Below are 23808 nucleotides of genomic sequence, written 5' to 3'. Positions count from 1 at the left end.
CCAACAGCGAGTTGCAGTAATCCAGACGGGAGATGACAAGTGCCTGGATTAGGACCTGCGCCGCTTCCTGTGTGAGGCAGGGTCGTACTCTGCGGATGTTGTAGAGCATGAACCTACAGGAACGGGCCACCGCCTTGATGTTAGTTGAGAACGACAGGGTGTTGTCCAGGATCACGCCAAGGTTCTTAGCGCTCTGGGAGGAGGACACAATGGAGTTGTCAACCGTGATGGCGAGATCATGGAACGGGCAGTCCTTCCCCGGGAGGAAGAGCAGCTCCGTCTTGCCGAGGTTCAGCTTGAGGTGGTGATCCGTCATCCACACTGATATGTCTGCCAGACATGCAGAGATGCGATTCGCCACCTGGTCATCAGAAGGGGGAAAGGAGAAGATTAATTGTGTGTCATCTGCATAGCAATGATAGGAGAGACCATGTGAGGTTAAGACAGAGCCAAGTGACTTGGTGTATAGCGAGAATAGGAGAGGGCCTAGAACAGAGCCCTGGGGGACGCCAGTGGTGAGAGCGCGTGGTGAGGAGACAGATTCTCGCCACGCCACCTGGTAGGAGCGACCTGTCAGGTAGGACGCAATCCAAGCGTGGGCCGCGCCGGAGATGCCCAACTCGGAGAGGGTGGAGAGGAGGATCTGATGGTTCACAGTATCGAAGGCAGCCGATAGGTCTAGAAGGATGAGAGCAGAGGAGAGAGAGTTAGCTTTAGCAGTGCGGAGCGCCTCCGTGATACAGAGAAGAGCAGTCTCAGTTGAATCACTAGTCTTGAAACCTGACTGATTTGGATCAAGAAGGTCATTCTGAGAGAGATAGCGGGAGAGCTGGCCAAGGACGGCACGTTCAAGAGTTTTGGAGAGAAAAGAAAGAAGGGATACTGGTCTGTAGTTGTTGACATCGGAGGGATCGAGTGTAGGTTTTTTCAGAAGGGGTGCAACTCTCGCTCTCTTGAAGACGGAAGGGACGTAGCCAGCGGTCAGGGATGAGTTGATGAGCGAGGTGAGGTAAGGGAGAAGGTCTCCGGAAATGGTCTGGAGAAGAGAGGAGGGGATAGGGTCAAGCGGGCAGGTTGTTGGGCGGCCGGCCGTCACAAGACGCGAGATTTCATCTGGAGAGAGAGGGGAGAAAGAGGTCAGAGCACAGGGTAGGGCAGTGTGAGCAGAACCAGCGGTGTCGTTTGACTTAGCAAACGAGGATCGGATGTCGTCGACCTTCTTTTCAAAATGGTTGACGAAGTCATCTGCAGAGAGGGAGGAGGGGGGAGGAGGATTCAGGAGGGAGGAGAAGGTGGCAAAGAGCTTCCTAGGGTTAGAGGCAGATGCTTGGAATTTAGAGTGGTAGAAAGTGGCTTTAGCAGCAGAGACAGAAGAGGAAAATGTAGAGAGGAGGGAGTGAAAGGATGCCAGGTCCGCAGGGAGGCGAGTTTTCCTCCATTTCCGCTCGGCTGCCCGGTGCCCTGTTCTGTGAGCTCGCAATGAGTTGCCGAGCCACGGAGCGGGAGGGGAGGACCGAGCCGGCCTGGAGGATAGGGGACATAGAGAGTCAAAGGATGCAGAAAGGGAGGTGAGGAGGGTTGAGGAGGCAGAATCAGGAGATAGGTTGGAGAAGGTTTGAGCAGAGGGAAGAGATGATAGGATGGAAGAGGAGAGAGTAGCGGGGGAGAGAGAGCGAAGGTTGGGACGGCGCGATACCATCCGAGTAGGGGCAGTGTGGGAAGTGTTGGATGAGAGCGAGAGGGAAAAGGATACAAGGTAGTGGTCGGAGACTTGGAGGGGAGTTGCAATGAGGTTAGTGGAAGAACAGCATCTAGTAAAGATGAGGTCGAGCGTATTGCCTGCCTTGTGAGTAGGGGGGGAAGGTGAGAGGGTGAGGTCAAAAGAGGAGAGGAGTGGAAAGAAGGAGGCAGAGAGGAATGAGTCAAAGGTAGACGTGGGGAGGTTAAAGTCGCCCAGAACTATGAGAGGTGAGCCGTATAAGTAAATATGACACCAATGTCAATGAAAATTTGCAAATCAACTTGATTGGAGGTACACAACAAATCAAATCAAATGTTATTGGTCACAAACACATTTAAGGAGATGTTATTGCGGGTGTAGCGAAAAGCTTGTGTTCCTAGCTCCAACAGTGCAGAGGAATCTAATAATTCACAACAATACACACAAATCTAAAGGCATTAAGAAATATATAAATATTAGTGCGGGCAATGTCGGAGTGGAATTGGATCAAATACAGTAGAATAGAATACAGTATATACATATGAAATGAGTAAAGCAGTATGTAAACATTATTAAAAAGACTAGTGTCCCATTATTAAAGTGGCCAGTGATTCCATGTCTATGTATACAGGGCAGCAGCCTCTAAGGTGCAGGATTGAGTAACCAGATGGTAGCCGGCTAGGTCTGATGGCCTTGAGAGGGAAGCTGTTTTTCAGTCTCTCGGTCCCAGCTTTGACGTACCTGTACTGACCTTGCCTTCTGGATGATAGCGGGGTGAACAGGCCGTGGCTCGGGGGGTTATGTCCTGGATTATCTTTTTGGCCTTCCTGTGACATCAGGGGCTGTAGGTTTCCCGGAAGGCAGGTAGTGTTCCCCCGGTGTTGCGTTGGGCAGTTCACACCACCCTCTGGAAAGCCCTGCGGTTGCAGCCGGTGCAGTTGCCGTACCAGGCCGTGATACAGTGCGAGAGGATGCTCTCAATTGTGCATCTGTAAAAGTTTATGAGGGTCTTAGGCGCCAAGCCAAATTTCTTCAGCCTCCTGAGGTTGAAGAGGCGCTGTTGTGCCTTCTTCACAACATTCTGTGGGTGGACCATTTCAGATTCTCAGTGATGTGTACGCTGAGGAACTTCAAGCTTCTCACCTTCTCCACTGTGGTTCCGTCAATGTGGACAGGGGTGTGCTCCCTCTGCTGCTGTCTGAAGTCCACGGTCAGCTCCTTCGTTTTGTTGACGTTGAGGGAGAGGTCATTTACCTGGCACCACTCCACCAGGGCCCTCACCTCCTCACTGTCTCATCATTGTTGGTAATCAGGCCTATTACTGTTGTGTCGTCTGAAAACTTGATGATTGAGTTGGAGGCCTGCATTGCCACGTAGTCATGGGTGAATAGGGAATACAGGAAGGGGCTGAGCAGGCACCCTTGTTTCTACCTTCACCAACTGGGGGCGGCCCACAGGGCGGGGTTCAGACCCAAGGCCCTAGCTTAATGATGAACTTGGAGGGTACAATGGTGTTGAATGCTGAGCTATGGTCAATGAACAACATTATTACATAGTTATTCCTCTTGTCCAGATGGAATAGGGCAGTGCGCAGTGCGATAGCGATTACATTGTCTGTGGCTCTATTGGGGCGGTATGCAAATTGAAGTGGGTCTAGGGTGTCAGGTAAGGTAGAGGTGATATGATCCTAACTAGCCTCTCAAAGCACTTCATGATGACAAAAGTGAGTGCGATAGTAATTTAGTTCAATTACCTTTACTATCTTGGGTACTGGAACAATGGTGGACTTCTTGAAGCAAGTGGGGACAGCAGACTCCAGCGGAACCTCTGAGGACGCGGCTGGGGATGCCGTCTGGGCCGGAAGCCTTGCGGGGGGTAATACGCTTAAATGTCTTACTCATGTTGGCCATAGAGAACGAGAGCCCACAGTCCTTGCTTAACTTCTTGCGTCGAGCCAACCCGGATCCGGGATCGTGACTACAGCCTCAAGCCCATTACCATAACGCAACGTTAACTATTCATGAAAATCGCAAATGAAATGAAATAAATATGCTAGCTCTCAAGCTTAGCCTTTTGTTAACAACACTGTCATCTCAGATTTTCAAAAATATGCTTCTCAACCATAGCAAAACAAGCATTTGTGTAGCAGCATTTAGCGTTAGCATAGCATTTAGCGTTAGCATTCAGCAGGCAACATTTTCACAAAAAACAGAAAACCATTCAAATAAAATAATTTACCTTTGAAGAACTTCGGATGTTTTCAATGAGGAGACTCTCAGTTAGATAGCAAATGTTCAGTTTTTCCTGAAAGATTATTTGTTTAGGAGAAATCGCTCCATTTTGTGCGTCACGTTTAGCTACTAAAAAAACCTGTATCCAGGATTGTGTAAATCTATCCGCAAGCTCATTAGCATAACACAACGTTAACTATTCATGAAAATCGCAAATGAAATGAAATCAATATGCCAGCTCTCAAGCTTAGCCTTTTGTTAACAACACTGTCATCTCAGATTTTCAAAAATATGCTTCTCAACCATAGTAAAACTAGCATTTATGTAACAGTATTGATAGCTATTGATAGCTAGCATTAGCATTTAGCGTTAGCATCAGCAGGCAACATTTTCACAAAACCAGAAAAACATTCAAATAAATAATTTACCTTTGAAGAACTTCTGATGTTTTCAATGAGGAGACTCTCAGTTAGATAGCAAATGTTCAGTTTTTCCTGAAAGATTATTTGTGCAGGAGAAATCGGTCCGTTTGGTGCGTCACGTTTGGCTACCAAAAAAAAATGAAAATTCAGTTATCAAAACGCCTAACTTTTTTCCAAATTAACTCCATAATATCGACTGAAACATGGCAAACGTTGTTTAGAACCAATCCTCAAGGTGTTTTTCACATATCTCTTCGATGATATATAGTTTGTGGAAGTGTGCTTTCCCCTCAGAATCCCATGGCAAAATGCCTGCAGCTGAAGATTACGCAACAATTTAGACAAAGGATACCGGACGGACCCCTGGCAAATGTAGTCTCTTATGGCCAATCTTCCAATGATATGCCTACAAATACGTCACAATGCTGCAGACATCTTGGACGAACGGCAGAGAGCTTAGGCTCATTCATGGCACATTCACAGCCATATAAGGAGACGATGGGAAACAGAGCATCAAAAATTCTGCTCATTTTCTGTTTGAGGTTTCATCTTGGTTTCGCCTGTAGCATGAGTTCTGTGGCACTCACAGATAATATCTTTGCAGTTTTGAAAACGTCAGTGTTTTATTTCCAAAGCTGCCAATTATATGCATAGTCGAGCATCTTTTTGTGACAAAATATTGCGCTTAAAACGGGCACGTTTTTTTATCCAATAATGACATAGCGCCCCCATAGGTTGAAGAGGTTAAGGAAATAAGCAAACAGGAAACCACTCACCCAGAGGCGGCGCTCGTAAACGGCCGGAGACTTTAATGCAGGGAAACTTAAATCAGTTCTACCAAATTTCCATCAACATGTTAAATGTGCAACCAGAGGGAAAAACATTCTAGATGACCTGTACTCCACACACAGAGACGCTTACAAAGCTCTCCCTCACCCTCCATTTGGTAAATCCGACCACAACTCTATCCTCCTGATTCCTGCTTACAAGCAAAAATTGAAGCAGGAAGCACACGTGACTCGGTCTATAAAAAAGTGGTCAGATGAAGCAGATGCTAAACTACAGGACTGTTTTTCTATCACAGACTGGAACATGTTCCGGGATTCATCCAACGGCATTGAGGAGTGCACCACATAGGTCACTGGCTTGGAGGACTGGCATGGAGGACGTCGTCCCCACAGTCCCCACAGTGACTGTACGTACATACCCCAACTAGAAGCCATGGATTACAGGCAACATTCGCACTGAACTAAAGGGTAGAGCTGCCGCTTTCAAGGTGCGGGACTCTAACCCGGAAGCTTGCAAGAAATCATGCTATGCCCTGCGACGAACCATCAAACAGACAAAGCGTCAATACAGGGCTAAGATTGAATCATACTACACTGGCTCCGACGCTCGTCTTATGTGGCAGGGCTTGCAAACTATTACAGACTACAAAGGGAAGCACAGCCGAGAGCTGCCCAGTGACACGAGCATACCAGACAAGCTAAATCACTTCTATGCTCGCTTCGAGGCATGCAACACTGAGGCATGGATGAGAGCATCAGCTGTTCCAGGCGACTGTGTGATCACGCTCTCCGTAGCTGACGTGAGAAAAACCTTTAAACAGGTCAACATTCATATGGCCACGGGGCCAGACGGATTACCAGGACGTATGCTCCGGGCATGTGCTGACCAACTGGCAGGTGTCTTCACTGACATTTTTGACATATCCCTAATTAAGTCTGTAATACCAACATGTTTCAAGCAGACCACCACAGGTCCTGTGCCTTAGAACACCAAGGCAACCTGCCTAAATGACTACAGACCCGTAGCACTCACGGCTGTAGCCACACTGCCCTTTCCCACCTGGACAAAAGGAACACTTACGTGAGAATGCTATTCATTGACTATAGCTCTGCGTTCAACACCATAGTACCCTCAAAGCTCATCACTAAGCTAAGGATCCTGGGACTAAACACCTCCCTCTGCAACTGGATCCTGGACTTCCTGACGGGCCGCCCCCAGGTGGTGAGGGTAGGTAGCAACACATCTGCCATGCTGATCCTCAACACTGGAGCTCCCCAGGGGTGCGGGCTCAGTCCCCTCCTGTACTCCCTGTTCACCCACGACTGCATTGCCAGGCACGACTCCAACACCATCATTAAGTTTGCAGACAACACAACAGTGGTAGGCCTGATCACCGACAATGACGAGACAGCCTATAGGGAGGAAGTCAGAAACCTGGCCGGGTGGTGCCAGAATAACAACCTATCCCTCAACGTAACCAAGACTAAGGAGATTTTGTGGACTACAGGAAAAGGAGGACCAAGCACGCCCCCATTCTCATCGACGGGGCTGTAGTGGAGCAGGTTGAGAGCTTCAAGTTCCTTGGTGTCCACATCAACAACAAACTATCATGGTCCAAACACACCAAGACAGTCGTGAAGAGGGCACGACAAAGCCTATTCCCCCTCAGGAAACTAAAAAGATTTGGCATGGGTCCTGAGATCCTCAAAAGGTTCTACAGCTGCAACATTGAGAGCATCCTGACTGGTTGCATCACTGCCTGGTATGGAAACTGCTTGGCCTCTGACCGCAAGGCACTACAGAGGGTAGTGCGTACGGCCCAGTACATCACTGGGGCTAAGCTGTCTGCCATCCAGGACCTCTACACCAGGCAGTGTCAGAAGAAGGCCCTAAGAATTGTCAAAGACCCCAGCCACCCCAGTCATAGACTGTTCTCTCTACTACCGCATGGCAAGCAGTACCGAAGTGCCAAGTCTAGGACAAAAAGGCTTCTCAACAGTTTTTATCCCCAAGCCATAAAACTCCTGAACAGGTAATCAAATGACTACCTGGACGATTTGCATTGTGTTCCTTCCACCCAACCCCTCTTTTTACGCTGCTGCTACTCTCTGTTTATCATATATGCATAGTCACTTTAACTATACATTCATGTACAAATGACCTCAATCAGCCTGACTAACCGGTGTCTGTATGTAGCCTCGCTACATTTATAGCCTCACTACTGTTTATAGTCTTTTTACTGTTGTTTTATATCTTTACCTACCTATTGTTCACCTAATACCTTTTTGCACTATTGGTTAGAGCCTGTAAGTAAGCAATTCACTGTAAGGTCTACACCTGTTGTATTCAGCACATGTGACAAATCAACTTTGATTTGATTTGGTAGCAGGTGGCACCATGTCGTTGACACTGTGTTATCCTCAAAGCGGGTGAAGAAGGTGTTTAGCCTGTCCGGGAGCAAGACGTCAGTGTCCACGACGTGGCTGGTTTTCTCTTTGTAATCAGTTATTGTCTGTAGACCCTGCCACATACATCCACTTTGTCTCTGTACTGATGTTTTGGTTTGATTTCCTTTTGGAGGGAATAACTACACTTTTTGTATTCAAGCATATTCCCAGTCACCTTGCCATGGTTTTGCGTGAGGCTACCGAGAACATATCCCAGTCCACGTGATCAAAATAATCTTGAAGCATGGATTCCAATTGGTCAGACCAGCGTTGAATAGATCTTAGCACGGGCCGTTCCTGTTTGAGTTTCTGCCTATAGGAATGGAGGAGAAAAATGGAGTCTTGATCTGATTTCCCGAAGGGAGGGCTTCGTAGGCATCCCGGAAGAGGGAGTAGCAGTGATTGAGCGTTTTAGCAGCATGAGTACTACAGTCAATGTGTTGATAGAACTTCGGGTGGCGTTTTCCTCCTTTGTTTGGGTATCAACCCTGTGTTTTGTGTGCATGTTTGTTTTGTCTTCGTCCTGGGCTGCAATTTCTGAAGCTGGTAACTCTAATGAAATTATCCTGCGCAGCAGAGATAACTCTGCGTCTTTCTTTCCTGTGGCGGTCCCCAATGAGAGCCAGATCATCACAGCCCTTGACCATTTTTGAGACAGCACTTGAAAAAACTTTCTAAATTCTTGAAATGTTACACATTGACGGACCTTCATGTCTTAAAGTAATGAAGGAATGTCGTTTCTCTTTGCTAATTTCAGCTGTTTTTGCCATAAATGAACACATTTAGGAATTGTGAAATGTCAGGAATTGTGAAAAACTGAGTTTAAATGTATTTGGCTAAGGTCTATGTAAACCTCCGAATTAAAATGTACACAGCTGATTTTCGGAGGTTTACATACACCTTAGCTAAATACATTTAAACTCAGTTTTTCACAATTCCTGACATATAATCCTAGTAAAATACCCTGTTTTAGGTCAGTTGGGATCACCACTTTGTTTTAAGGAAGTGAAATGTCAGAATAATAGAAGAGAGAATGATTTATTTCAGCATTTATTTATTTCACATTCCCAGTGGGTCAGAAGTTTACATACACTCAATTAGAATTTGGTAGCATTGCCTTTAAATTGTTTAACTTGGGTCAAACCTTTCGGGTAGCCTTCCACAAGCTTCTCACAATAAATTGGATGAATTTTGGCCAATACCTCTTGACAGGGCTGGTGAAACTGAGTCAAGTTTGTAGGCCTCCTTGCTCGCACACACTTTTTCAGTTCTGCCCACAAATGTTCTATAGGATTGAGATCAGGGCTTTGTGATGGCCACTCCAATACCTTGACTTTGTTGTCCTTGAGCCATTTTTTCACAACTTTGGAAGTATGCTTGGGGGACATTGTTCATTTGGAAGACCATTTGCGACCAAGCTTTAACCTCTTAAGTCGACCCTCTACTTTTTTGAACATTCTGTTAAAAATCGCGCAACATTTCAGCGCCCTGCTACTCATGCCAGGAATATAGTATATACATTTGCTTAGTCTGTGTGGATAGAAAACACTCAGACGTTTATAAAACTGGTTAAATCACTGCTGTGGCTTTACCAGAACGGCATTTACATCGAAAAGCACAGGAAAAACTGATAATGGGAAAATATATCCATGCGCTACTTGAACCCATTGATAAAGGTGAACCACAATTAATTGACTGAGGTTGCAGTACCTACAGCTTCCACACGGTGTCTAGAGTCTTGTCATTTCCCTTCGAGTTTTTTCTTGGTCAAACACATGCAGGGCACCGTATCTCCTCAGGTCTAGGACCGGATATTTTCGTTGAGTTTCTAGCCGGACATTTTTCCAGACGGACAGCTAATGATCTTTACATCGCCTCCTGATGAATTTTATCGCTTATTAACGTTTACTAATACCTAAAGTTGCATTACAAACGTATTTCGAAGTGTTTTGTGAAAGTTTATCGTCGACTTTTTTGAATTTTAAAAAATGACGTTACGTTTGAAACTATGTTTTTTCGTTTATCACACAGTCTACATATAACGATATCTAGGCTTTATATGGACCGATTTAATCGAAATAAAGACCCAAATAGTGTTTATGGGACATCTAGGAGTGCCAACAAAGAAGATGGTGAAAGGTAATGAATGTTTTCTATTTTATTGTGCGGTTTGTGTAACGCCGAAATGCTAATTATTTTGTTTACGTCCCCTGCGGGTCTTTTGGGGTGTTACATGCTATCAGATAATAGCTTCTCATGCTTTCGCCGAAAAGCATTTTAAAAATCTGACTTGTTGCCTGGATTCACAACGAGTGTAGCTTTAATTCGATACCCTGCATGTGTATTTTAATGAACTTTTGAGTTTTAACTAATACTATTAGCATTTAGCGTAGCGCATTTGCATTTCCAGAGCTCTAGTTGGGACGCAAGCGTCCCGAGTAGAAGCAAGAGGTTAAATTCCTGACTGATGTCTTGAGATTTTGCTTCAATATATCCACATAAATTTCCTCCCTCATGATGCAATCTATTTTTTGAAGTGCACCAGCCCCTCCTGCAGCAAAGCACCCCCACATAATGATGCTGCCACCCCCGTGCTTCATGGTTGCGATGGTGTTCTTCGGCTTGCAAGCATCCCCCTTTTCCCTCTAAACATAATGACGGATATTATGGCCAAACCGCTCTATTGTTGTTTCATCAGACCAGAGGACATTTCTCCAAAAAGTACTATTTTTGTTCCCATGTGCAGTTGCAAACTGTAGTCTGACTTTTCTATTTGGGTTTTGGAGCAGTGGCTCCTTCCTTGCTGAGCGGCCTTTCAGGTTATGTCGATATAGGACTCGTTTTACTGTGGATATAGATATTTTTGTACCTGTTTCCTCCAGCATCTTCACAAGGTCCTTTGCTGTTGTGTTGGGATTGATTCACACTTTTCACACCAAAGTACGTTCATCACTAGGAGACAGAACACGTCTCCTTCCTGAGCGGTATGATGGCTGCGTGGTCCCATAGTGTTTATACTTGCATACTATTGTTTGTACAGATGAACGTGGTACCTTCAGTTGTTTGGAAATTGCTCCCAAGGATGAGCCAGACTTGTTGAGGTCTACAATTTTTTCTGATGTCTTGGCTGATTTATTTTGATTTTCCCATGATGTCAAGCAAAGAGGCACTGAGTTTTAAGGTAGACCTTGAAATACATCCACAGATACACCTCTAATTGACTCAAATGTTGTCAATTAGCCTATCAGAAGCTTCTAAAGCCATGACATCCTTTTCTGGAATTTTCCAAGCTGTTTTAACCTCTAGTGACATCCCATCCCGTGAACGGGACCGTTGTCATCATCTGACACCAATTAGCATAACGCAACAGACATAAATCTTCCTAGAAAATCTTCCTATTCATGTAAATCACAAGTGAAATATATTGGAACACAGCTTAGCCTTTTGTTAATCACCCTGTCATCTCAGATTTTCAAAATATGCTTTACAGCCAAAGCTAGACAAGCATTTGTGTAAGTTTATCGATAGCCTAGCATAGCATTATGCCTTGCTAGCAGCAGGCAACCTTGTCACGAAAATCAGAAAAGCAATCAAATTAAATCGTTTATCTTTGATGAACTTCGGATGTTTTCACTCACGAGACTCCCAGGTAGATAGCCAAAGTTCATTTTTTCCCAAAATATTATTTTTGTAGGCAAAATAGCACCGTCTGTTCTTCACGTTTGGCTGAGAAATCATGACGACTGAAAAATATTCAAAATTAGCTCCATAATATCGACAGAAACATGGCAAACGTTGTTTAGAATCATTCCTCAAGGTGTTTTTCAAATATCTATTCGATAATATATCCACCGGGACAATTGGTTTCTCAGTAGAAGCGATTTTTCTCCGGGAGCATCATGTGACCACTTGCGCAATGTAGCCCCCTACGGGTATTCTTCAACAGAAATGCGTAAACTACGTCACAATGCTGTAGACACCTTGGGGTATACGTAGAAAGCGTAAGCTGGTTCATAGCACATTCACAGCTCAATGGGGACTCATTGGCACGCAGCGCTTTCAAAATATGGGGCACTTCCGGATTGGATTTTTCTCAGGCTTTCGCGTGCAACATCAGTTCTGTTATACTCACAGACAATATCTTTACAGTTTTGGAAACGTTAGAGTGATTTCTATCCAAAGCTGTCAATTATATGCATATTCTAGCATCTTGACCTGACAAAATATCCTGTTTAAAACGGGAACGTTTTTTTTTTTTCAAAAATGAAAACACTGCCCCTAGAGTCGCAACAGGTTTTAAGGCACAGTCAACTTCGTGTATGTAAACTTCTGACCCACTGGAATTGTGATAATGAATTTTAAGTGAAAAAATCTGTCTGTAAACAATTGTTGGAAAAATTACTTGTGTCATGCACAAAGTAGATGTCCTAACCGACTTGCCAAAACTATAATTTGTTTAACAAGACATTTGTGGAGTGGTTGAAAAACGAGTTTTGTTGACTCCAACCAAGTGTATGTACACTTCCGACTTCAACTGTACCTACAGACGTACACACACACACAGACAACACACACACAGGTTATTAGGTACAACCATCTAGTACCGGGTCGTACCACCCTTTTACTCCAGATCAGTCTGAATTCTTCAGGGTATTTTACAAGGTGTCGGAAACGTTCTACAGGGATGTTTGTCCATGTTTTTGCGATGGCATCATGCAGTTGCTTCAGATTGGAAGCTGATACATTCATGCTGCGAACAGCCCATTCCATCTCATCCCAAAAATGCTCTACTGGGTTGAGGTCTGGGGACTACGTAGGCCACTCAAGTAAACTAAACTCACTGTTATGTTCAAGGCCATGTTTTTCCACTCCTCAATTGTCTAGTGTTGGTGATCATTAGGCTGTATGTATTTTTAGATATAAGCCTATTGTAAATGTGTGTTATTGTAGCGCCACCATATATACTGCAAAAATAAATAGAAATACACAAATAACTTTAAGCTACATATTCATTTGACAGAGGTAATGAACTGCCCATTAATCAGCACATCAATTGATAAAACAGGACCACGTTGGCAAAACAAGTGTTTCTGTCAAGTGTTAGTGTGCAGTGGTTAGGTCGGAGTCATGCGCAGGACACAGAACTGAGTAAAAACGTACTTTACTCGAATATATCACAAACTAATTCCATACAGGGAAAAATATTCCAGTTCGACACAAAAGAGTGACTACTTAACAAAGAACAAAAATGCACAAAACCATGTGGGAACCAGAGGGTTAAATAAGGAATAAATTATAAGATAATGGAAACCAGGTGTGTACAATCAAGACAAAACAAATGGAAAAGAAACATAGATCGGTGGAGGCTAGAAAGCCGGTGACGTCGACCGCCAAATGCCGCCCGAACAAGGAGAGGCACCAACTTCGGTGGAAGTTGTGACAGTTTCTGAGCTTATGTCAATATTACACAGGTAAGCTTACAGTTACATAAATCAGGAATGGAGACCGGCTCTATAAACCTCTATATATTAGTGACTGTGTCCAACACACCACCACCTGACCAAAAAAAGACATTAAGAAATAAATGCTTTTCTCAATGACATGTATTGCTTATAAAGCATGATGTCTTGTAAGTATAAAATCAAAGCTTGCTTTCTAAAACAAGCTTGAAATGGTAGGGGAATGGGATTAGTGTGGTGTGTGAAGAATCCAATACTTTAACTTATATGTGGTATAAATCACATTATTGTGGGAGCACCTGCTCTAAGAGTATGAATTAGGCTGTTTGAGAAGGTATGAATTCTAAGCAACCTGTCTACACATTGTTTGAAGTACAATAGACCAACATAACTACTGTAGTAGGTGAAAGCTGTGTGTTGGGAAACCTTGGTAGAGCATGGGTGGAGTAGGCATTGTGGTACTCATGTGAATTTCCTTTCTTTCTTGGATTCAGACCAATGCCTAATTTTCACTTAAAATATTGTCTTTATTAAAAACTAAAACTAAGAGTTTAGGGAAGAAAGATGTTGTTGTCAACTCAGAAGTTTTCTTCACTGCATTGTTTTCTCTCTCTCTCTCTCTCTCTCTCTCTCTCTCTCTCTCTCTCTCTCTCTCTCTCTGTGTGTGTGTGTGTGTGGGTGAAGACAAGCCAGTGCAGCCCCAGTATGTTCCATAGTGGCGAGGAGGATAGACATATTCTCCTGGGGGGTACAAGGCCTTCATAAAGCTACACATATTCTCCTGGGGGTACAAGGCCTTCATAAAGCTACACATATTCTCCTGGGGGGTACTAGGCCTTCATAATGATAGACATATTATCCTGTGGGGGTACTAGGCCTTCATAATGATATACATATTATCCTGTGGGGGTACTAGGCCCTCATAATGCTAGACATATTCTCCTGGGGGTACTAGGCCTTCATAATGATAGACATATTCTCCTGGGGGGTACTAGGCCTTCATAAAGCTAGACGTATTCTCCTGGGCGGTACTAGGCCTTCATAAATCTAGACGTATTCTCCTGGGCGGTACTAGGCCTTCATAAAGCTAGACATATTCTCCCATCAGACCTGCACTGAGCACGAGTGACATGTGGAGCTGGATGCCATGATGAGAAATAACCCCTGTCATCTCTTATCACTCTCAAAGGACTTCCACACAGACAGACAGCTTAGTCTGAGTCTGAGTCTGAGCCACAATGTCACCAGAGAGAGAGGAGGAAGAGAGGGAGAGAGAGAGGAGAGGGGAAGAGGAAGTGAGGGAGAGAGAAAAGGTGAAGAGAAGGGAGGAGGAAGAGAGATAGGGGAAAGGAATGGAGAGAGAGGGGAAGGGAGACAGGAAGCAAGAGTGGGTAGTTCTAGAGGGAGGAGCGAGGGGGGATAGAGAGGGGGAGAGAGAGGAGGGAGGTTGAAAAGCGAGTGGGGAGATGTACAGGGAGGAGAGAGAGGAGAGAGGGGAGAGAGAGGTTGAAGAGCAAGAGTACATAGATGTAGAGAAAGGAGAGAGGGTGTAGAGAGAGGGGGAGAGAGAGAGGGAGGTTGAAGAGTGAGAGTGGGGAGATGTACAGGGAGGAGAGAGAGGAGAGAGGGGAGAGAGAGGTTGAAGAGCAAGAGTACATAGATGTAGAGAAAGGAGAGAGGGTGTAGAGAGAGGGGGAGAGAGAGAGGGAGGTTGAAGAGTGAGAGTGGGGAGATGTAGAGGGAGGAGAGAGGGGGTAGAGAGATGGCGCGAGAGAGGGGGAGGTTGAAGAGTGAGAGTGGGGAGATGTAGAGGGAGGAGAGAGGGGGAAACGGGAGAGGTTGAAGATTGAGAGTGCGTAGATGTAGAGGGAGGAAAGAGGGGGTAAAGAGGGGAAGAGAGAGAGCGGGAGAGAGAGGAGAGAGGAGAGAGAGAGGGAGAAAGAGAGGGAAGAGAGAGAGTGAGAAGATGTAAAGGGAGGAGAGAGGGGGTGAAGAGGGGAAGAGAGAGCGGGAGAGAGAGGAGAGAGGAGAGAGAGAGGGAGAAAGAGAGGGGAAGAGAGATAGTGAGAAGATGTAAAGGGAGGAGAGAGGGGGTAAAGAGAGGGGAAGAGAGAGAGGGAGGGAGAGAGAGGGAGAAAGAGAGTGGAAGAAAGAGCATGAGAAGATGTAGAGGAAGGAAAGAGGGGGTAAACAGAGGGCAAGAGAGAGGGGGGAGAGAGGAGAGAAAGAGAGGGGAAGAGAGAGAGCGAGAAGATGTAGAGGGAGGAGAGATAGGGAAAAGGAAGAGGTAGGGAGGATGTGGGGATTCAGACTCTACAGAGAGCTCATAACACCCTGTTCATCCATATCTCCCTTTACACGATAAAAACACAGACACGTATAGAAGAGAAAGGCCTACCTCGCTCAATACAAGCCCTCTCTGTAGTTCACTCAGGTACACACAGATACACCCAGACACACTTTTAATTTTCCATCAGAAGTGTTGTCACAGCCATGGGAGGCTAGTCCTTGGATCAATGATCCTTTATGATATTAATGCATCAGCCTTTTACAGATCCTTCTATTCAGCTTTAGTGTAGCTGGCTGGGAGCAGGTCACTCAAGTCACTCGTCCATAACACCTGTCTGTGTGTGTGTGTGTGTGTGTGTGTGTGTGTGTGTGTGTGTGTGTGTGTGTGTGTGTGTGTGTGTGTGTGTGTGTGTGTGTGTGTGTGTGTGTGTGTGTGTGTGTGTGTGCAAGTCAAAAGTTTGGACACACTTTCAAGGGTTTTTCTTTATGTTTACTATTTTCTACTTGTAGAATAATATAATAACTATAACATAACACATAACGAATCATGTAGTAACCAAAAAAACAAAAATATATTTTATATTTGAGATTCTTCAAAGTAGCCACCCTTTGCCTTGATGACAGCTTTGCACACTCTTCGCATTCTCTCAACCAGCTTCATGAGGTATTCACCTGGAATGCATTTCAATGAACAAGTGTGCCTTGTTAAAAGTTAATTAATGCATTTGAGCCAATCAGTTATGTTGTGACAAGGTAGAGTAAGGGTGGTATACAGTATATTATGGAAAGAACAGCTCAAATAAGCAAGGAGAAACGACAGACCATCAATACTTTAAGACATGAAGGTCAGTCAATCCGGAACATTTCAAGAACTTTGAAGGTTTCTTCAAGTTCAGTCGCAAAAACGATCAAGTGCTATGATGAAAGTGGCACGAATGAGGACCTCCACAGGAAAGGAAGACCCAGAGTTACCTCTGCTGCAGAGGATAAGTTCATTAGAGTTAACTGCACCTCAGATTGCAGCCCAAATAAATGAGTTGTGATGGTGTGGGGGGTGTTTTGCTGGTGACACTGTCAGTGAATTCAAGGCACACTTAACCAGCATGGCTGCCAAAGCATTCTGCAGCGATAAATCCATACCATCTGGTTTGCGCTTAGTGGGACTATCATTTGTTTTTCAACCGGACAATGACCCAAAACACACCTCCAGGCTGTGTAAGGGCTTTTTGACCAAGAAGTGGAGCTGCATCAGGTGACCTGGCCTCCACAATCACTTGACCTCAACTCAACTGTTGGAAACATTTATATATTCTTAATTACATTACTTTAGATTTGTCTGTATTGTGTGTATTGTTGTGAAATAGTTAGATATTACTGCACTGTTGGAGCTTGAAACCCAAGCATTTCGCTACACCCGCAATAACATATGCTTATGTGTATGTGACCAATAAAATTTGATTTGATTTGAAAAGCATTCATCATGAAGCTAATTGAGAATGACAGGAGTGTGCAAAGCTGTCATCAAGGCAAAGGGTGGCTACTTTGAAGAAACTACAACACTTCCTTGGTTACTACATGATTCCAGATGTGTTATTTCATAGTCTCAATGTCTTCCCTATTATTCAACGATGTAGAAAAGAGTACAAATAAAGAAAAACCCTTGAATGAGTAGGTGTCCAAACTTTTGACTGGTACTGTATGTTTTGGTGATTTTAAATCCTTATATCAGCATTGTCAGGTTACCGTGAGTGGAAATTCAATAACCCTCAATTCATACACCCAACAACAGAGAGGAGATGGAGCATCAGGACTAGTGCTTTAAAATAAACAGATTTTATGACAAGGCTGCCAACTAGAGGTGGAAAATATCTCAAACTCCTGGATCAATCATGCAGCACATGTCACACTCAGGAAACCAATGTCTTAACGACTTAGCCAAGAGCATATTCCCTCTTGGGCAGGGGGTGACACTGATTTTGAATATAGGCAGGGCTACCTCATCATGAGAACGTGAGTCCTACACACACACACTCCTCTGTCTCTGTGCATTACAGTCCACAGGGGAGGATTCATCCTTGAACCACGCTAGCTATCTAATCTTCCCTCAATATGCTGCACTACACTGTGCATTTGCATGCTAATGTTGAGATAGATGGGGAATGACGAGGGGATCACACACTAGCACTACTCTGATTCATCTGCTTATTGATGCTGTGTGGTGAGAGAGAGAGAGAGAGAGAGAGAGAGAGAGAGAGAGGTTTCATTAAGTTCTGTGACACTCAGAAAGTACAACTGGTCTCGTCCATTCACAGACATCCAAAGAATTGTGGAAAAGAAAAGTAGCTGCTATGTGAGTAAGGGGTGGTAGAAAAAGAAATACTCGAAAATAAATACTTGAAAATACATATGCCCTGTTCCAAGGGTCTTTTCCCCATTCTATTAATTCAATTTCTATGGGGGTATGTAAACATTTGTCTCTTGGAGATGACAGTGGTTGTCATGGAAACCAGCTCTTCCTTCCTGCGCCATCCTCTCAATCCGACTCCGAGGGGTCAACTGCATACGACATAGCAGTGAATAATATCACAATAACAAGCTGGATATATATGCATACAAACACACACACACACACACACACACACACACACACACACACATACACACACACGCTCCAGCAGAGCCTCGATCCACACAGTAAAGTCGGAAAACATTTTTTTCTAATTTGTGCTTTCGTGCAAGGCGTCAGATATCTAAATATAGATATACAGTACATATCTATTTATGTATTCAAATGCACTGACTAGACTATATCCATCCTGGAGAGTGAATAGAGTTGTAGGTAATGATTAAGGTTATCTCATCCACTCAGAAACATCTGGAAACTCCCAGCCGGGGTGTGTCAGTTCTTCTATGTCCAAAATGGCACCCTATCCCCATATACAGTGTATTCGGAAAATATTCTGATAGAGGAAATTATGGTTGAAATGACTAATTATGTATACATTCCAATCAGAACTGACTAGTCCAAATGCTATAATGTACTGTACATGTGAATTTTCTCTCTTGCTCCCTTTCCCAATTGTATATAATGTAGTCAGGAGTTAGTAACAATGAAGGTCTGTTCCTTAGTTCATTCAGTTGTACAAATCTCCAGGTGGTGGGAACGGGCCATCTCCAGATTGTCGGGAATGTTGATTTATGCTGACTGGCCTTGACTTCGTGCTGATAACGCGAGGGCTCAAGAGCTAGAGGGGCCCTCTGTTTGTGAAATGAAACGTTTGGAAAACGCTGACGTCATTTTCAGTTTATAACCTGTGGAAATGTGTGTAAGCATTTAGTACTCTCTGGAATAAAACGCTCTTACCTGGCTTTTAAGACTGGTCTCGATCTACTTCATGCATAATTAATGAACTTACACCTCATTAATGAATTAGAAACGAGTGTGAAATTGGTTTTGGCAATAAAACATAAAGGAATTTAGAATTCTTCTATCAATTTGGTCCTTCGAGTGCCGGATCTAAATATCTCTCACTGTGCCTGGAGGTAGTACGCTGGAAAACGTGCACGGATGAGTTTTTGACTCGTTTTACTAAAGACCTGACCTCTGAATTGAGGTTAAAATTGAAACAGGCCTGCGTATTATCACAGAGGACAGAGAGGGTGACTAGATTCAAAAGAACAATGCTTATCCCAGTCGGCAGCAGGTAAAGTAGCCTTTATTCTCGAATTTGGGAGGGATTATTTAGGATATTTATTGATTAAAATGTTATGAAGGAGTTGAATTTGATCAATAATAGGTGCTTGAATATTCCGAACAAATAAAATGGGTTTCTACCGGGGGTATTAACCAGGATATCGATAAAAAGGAAGCAGGTCCGAAATTGACCTGAGGTAAGGTGCGCTACCATCAAATAAACTAAAGCTTAATAAAGCCTGGTCTTGCAAGCCAGAAGGATTATTAAGGAGTGATATAGTACGCATTGGAGAATTAGGACGCTTGTTCCGTACAAATAGGATGGCCAATAATTCAATAAACATACCTAAATAAAGTTTTTACCTAATAGTCTATCTGTATATGGGAAGTAGTCTGACTGCGGAAAGTAGCAGATAGATATGTTAAAACAGGTAGGATAAATTAGGCTTGGTGAGAAGGCAGGGTAATTCTAGGCGAACAGAATAAATGAACCTGTACAATGCTGAAATAAATTAATATCAAATGATAAGTGATTAGTCTAGAGTAGTGAGATTCGAGACATTAACGATTGAAAGTCCCAAAAGGAATATCCTATGGGTGAAATGGGATGTCCGATCAAAAGTCTTCTATAGACGTGGTTCACAGGAGAGGTCAACTTAGTCTAGAGTAGTGAGATTCGAGACATTAACGTTGAAAGTCCCAAAAGGAATATCCTATGGGTGAAATGTGATGTCCGATCAAAAGTCTTCTATGGACGCGGTTCACAGGATGGAAAATACATACTGATTATTTTTAAAGGAACACACACATAGGCAGACAGTATAATAACTAGAAGTAACTAAGTAACGGTAAATTACAAATTTATAGAACTGCACACACATAGAATTTAAAAATTATATAGAAAGGCACATAGAGAAGTGATTAGATACCATAGCTACAAGGGAACGGCAAGGATTATGTGGATCCCGCGGAAACTAAGAGAGGTATAATGAAGTTAGAGAAGGAAATAAAGTCGAGAAAAATGAATAAGGTGAGTCAAAAGAAAAATACAAGATGTTTTAATTGTAACAAAATTGGACATTTCGCCCGGGAGTGTAACACTCCACGAAAAAATCGTCAACAGGTTGTAATTTAACTGTGGGGAAGTCAGAGGCGACAATCGAGTAAAGAAAGGGAACTGAGGGAAAACTTTGGGCATTTAAATTTGGGCTATTTTCTGTTGTCTAGATGTCGGACTAACAAATACAGATAACTGTGAAAATTGGTATATTTGCGGAGAGTCTCAGTCAATTCCATTGTGCTAGTAGGGGAGTGGTGAGCGCAGCAGTCTCACCAACGGTAATCCACGGTTCGGTTCCCGGCCGAGGCGTTTAACTAAAATTGATTTTAGATCGTAATTGACCTATTTGCATGTTTTGCCTGAAAAATACGGTCGCCAGTGTTTGCAAAAGATATAACTGAACGGATATTATGTGTTCTAGATAGACTTGATAAAAGAAGTCATTAAAAATAATGGCGAGACAATTTCTATGTAAAACGCTATTTCGCCCAAAATGATCTGGTGGAATAATGTATTGAGATGGGAGTCATATTCAAATAAATGTATCATAGAAGAGAGAGTTACCTAAAGTTAAATAGGGGATAACGGAGAGATACGATAATTTCGGGCTATTTGGAATATGAGAAGTTGAACACAAAAACATGGGGCGTTTAAATGTTAGGGTAAAGTAAGTTGAGAAGTTCGGTTGGGTTTACTCTGATGATTAGAATTTAAAACTGAACTCAATCTGAATAGGGAATATATATTTTACAAAGGCGGGCAGATTTGTGGCTATGGCCAGCAACGGAATTGCTAGACACTCAATGGGGCTATATAGTGCAACGCTTTGGACTATAAAATAGGTAAGAATAGTTTAATCGTAAAAAGTTGTGATTGTTTTTCCGAGTATTGATTTTTGGTTAAGGTAACGCCAGTGAAATTGAACAAAAAGTAACGTATTCTAAAAATGATCTGATTTCCGTTCTCATTGCGGGGAACAAATAAAATGCCTTATCTTAAAGGGACAGTGCACGGTAATCACAGTGGTTTGAGTATATGACAGTGGGAAAAAAATATTGTGGGACGACAATTCGAAGATAGAAAAATAAGTTACATGATACCTCAAGGGATTTAAAACAAACGATGTGAGGGGATTATCATAATTATTAGGTTTTGTTTTTGTAGTAAACGTTTGGGTTAAGGGGATTTCCACGTTCCCAGAGACAAGACATTTTTAAGGTGTGCACTCACTAATGCTGGTCTGAGTTTGTAATTAGACAAGTGAATAACGTATTGGGAATAGAGTTGTAATTAAAATACTAAGTCAAAGACGAGACAGGTATTTAGAGCAAAATGGATTCTAAATGATAACAAAGAGACAATTATGATTTATGCCCATCGAAAAGCTTTTATAAAATTGGCGAATTTAGAGATGTTGGTTGGGGTGGTAAATTATAATTCAGGATTTGAACAGATGTGATAAATTAGGTTTGGTTAATCGAACAAGAATTATTTACAATTCATTTGAAGTCGCTACGAATTGGCAGGTTGAGCGCTTGATGATGACGTCACTAGCGAGACACTTTTGTCACCAGGGACTGGGGATAACGGAGCAAATCGTATGGCTGTTAGTGTGTGTATCTAGGTTTCGAGTATCTTTCCAGAAGTTGATATAAAAGTGTTTTGTTTATTTGTTTACTGGTTATGGTCAATTTTAGGGGTTGATTAAACTTGAACAGTGTGTTCTGGCGGTTTTAGATAGAACTCTTTGTTCCGGAACGGATGAGAGTTACCCAAAATAAGTCAATTAAAGGAGCCATGAGAGAATGCGAATGCATATTTATTAAATATCGGGGATTAAATTACGGATTCCTTACACTGTGAAATGTACGACATTTGCGGCAGAGAGAAAAAGTAATGCATTGGATAATAATGTTATCGGGTTAATTGTATCTAAAGGTAGCATGGTCATTTAAGTAAACATATCCGTAGACGATGTTTAAAACTTATGATTAATGATTTGAGTCAAAGGGCAATTATCATTAGGTTTTAGAGGCACGCTCACATATGGAACCTTATGAGATGTTATTTTATGGGTTTTAATTACACAGGTGACTATTTCTATTGTAAGGATAAAGGGATCTTTATGTCTAATATGGCATGGCCTTTTGACCTTATCATGACTGGCTTCTGAGGTCTGATCAGCCTCAGGGGAGAGTCATTTGTATAATGAATGGAGTCATATTGAGTTACTAGTTTTAAGGTAAATTCATTAGAAATGAAGCAGTTTTGGTTGAGGGCTTAGAATTACTGTTTGAGCCACAAATGAGAAAGGGGTTCAGGATTCCGTCTTGTAACATTAGCTGTGAAGTTTTTGAATGGGCTATTAGGGATTTGGTATTGTAACAGAGAGAAAGTCATATTTATCATTGAGAATAAATAGGGGAAGATTACATATTTTGAGCCAACAGGGCAGGGAAGGAATTGAGATATTTTTGTTTGGTTTTAACACCCGTGTACAGAAGTGTCAAAAGACGGGGGGACATTACCTGTGTAATAAGGGAGGGTGTCCGTATGGGGATTACATGATAACCAACTTGGGACAGTTCTGGGATTGGAGAAGAGGATATCCTTATAGCATAGGGAATCCCACAAAGGTGGATAGGTTTTCCATGATATGGGGGAAGCCTGAGAGCACTGTTGAACTTTGTAAAGGTGATGAAATCCTACTAACCATCAAAACTATTAAGCTCTCTGATGCAGGCACTTACACCCTCGGACTACAAAGGACCGTGACAGACACGATGGGTGTGTTTTCTATTAAGGTACTGCCAAAACCAGAGGTCCCAGACGAACCAGGGCCAGACACACTCCTCTACCACCCCTGGACCGAACTTGCCACCACTGTGTTAAAAATCCCATTCAGGTAATTAATGTTAGACTATTCAGCTATTGATCAATTAGGCACGGAGACTGGTTTTGATGGTAGGGACAATTTGTGGCTGTCTTATACAGAATAGACTTGCTTAGGATATGCTTCTTGCTAGTCAGGGGGGCATCTGCAAGATGTTCGGTGAACAATGTTGCACGTATATTCCTAATAACACCAGTCCAGATGGTAGTATATCTAAGGGCCTTAATGGGCTTGATGCACTATCTGCTGAGATGAGGACCATGGCGGGGGTGGAGGAGTCTGACTGTCCTCTTGGTTGGGAGCCTGGTTTGGTAAGTATACTGGTATGGTGGTTACTGGATTTCTGACCCTAATTCTTGTATTATTTGTTATTGATGTGATGTGCTGCTTGCATCATACCGTGTTTTAAGAAGTCTGTTACAGATGTGGTGAAGGCTTCAGGCATGATGCCTTTGCTTGATGCTCCAGTTGGAGAGGCTGAGGTGAAGCATGTTTTCAGGGGAGGATGAGACTGACTGAGGATGACCCATGTATGGTTGTTCTCCCTGTCGTGAAGGGTGGCATGGTGCCCACCTTGTGCAGGATAGGAATAGCTGAGAGGACCAGATGGATTATAAAAATGCTTTGTTCTGCTTTACTCTGTTTTCCATGACCAAAGTTTTAATCCACACTTTGCAACACATATTAAATCCATGTTATTGTCAGATAGAATACTGAGGGTCCCCAAGGAGAGGGCTTGTTAGTATAGGAAGGATTTTTAATATGGTAAGCATTTATTAGAGCTTGATTGATTATTATAAGTTT

The sequence above is a fragment of the Oncorhynchus nerka genome, linkage group LG1, assembly GCF_034236695.1.
Source record: "Oncorhynchus nerka isolate Pitt River linkage group LG1, Oner_Uvic_2.0, whole genome shotgun sequence".
In the NCBI taxonomy this organism is placed as follows: domain Eukaryota; kingdom Metazoa; phylum Chordata; class Actinopteri; order Salmoniformes; family Salmonidae; genus Oncorhynchus; species Oncorhynchus nerka.
This window is presented reverse-complemented; position numbering follows the sequence as displayed.